This window comes from Orbicella faveolata, unplaced genomic scaffold, assembly GCF_042242905.1.
Source record: "Orbicella faveolata isolate gen_17 unplaced genomic scaffold, um_ofav_v1 contig_26, whole genome shotgun sequence".
Taxonomy (NCBI): domain Eukaryota; kingdom Metazoa; phylum Cnidaria; class Anthozoa; order Scleractinia; family Merulinidae; genus Orbicella; species Orbicella faveolata.
Genome location: NW_028301554.1, coordinates 7,598,646 through 7,599,391, shown reverse-complemented (window position 1 = coordinate 7,599,391; position 746 = coordinate 7,598,646).

The window sequence follows — 746 nt, the reverse complement described above, 5'->3', positions numbered from 1 at the left end:
CTGCTCGACTCTTTGTTACATTCCATTCATGAAGTATTTTCCTACGTGGTTAGTGCTGTAATTTTAAACAGAACGGTTTTAAGATGGCTGGAAACAGTTTCCAGCACTTTCCAAGACGTAGATTTTGATGGGTTACTAGAACCACTCTTTATCAGTTGATGCTACAATCATGGCATCAAAAAACTGCCCAATCATTAGGGAACACGTTGGTATCGTTTTCGGGACACTCTTTGTTACCATAGCAACAGTTTGATCTGCTAAAAACACCCTTACGTTAGCTTTAAATGCGTATATTTCAAATACTGCACGCTGAACCCTCTTTTTATCATCTGGTACTGCATGATCCTTTTTCCCTTCGTGCAATTAGCCTCTTGAGTCGTTCCACTGTCTCTGATACCGTTCTACCTTTGTCTGGGAGGCTTTGCGAGAACTTGGTTCCACAGCCACTTTGACAATGTTATGACGCAATTTATCATCAATACGAGAACAGACGCATAACAAACTGACGTCAATTTGTTAATTTTTACGACAACTGCAGAAATTCTCGCGCGCTCATTGGCCAGTTTTCATCGTCAATAAGCGGACAGACACATGAATTTATAATTTATGAGATGCGTCAACGAGCGAGAGCGGACAATTTAACAACGGACTATTTTACGGTTGTCTGCTCGCTCGCCTATTCTTATTCTAACTAGTTGGCATTTACATGAGAAAAGCAGAAAGGTTTGTATCAAAGCAAGGTCACC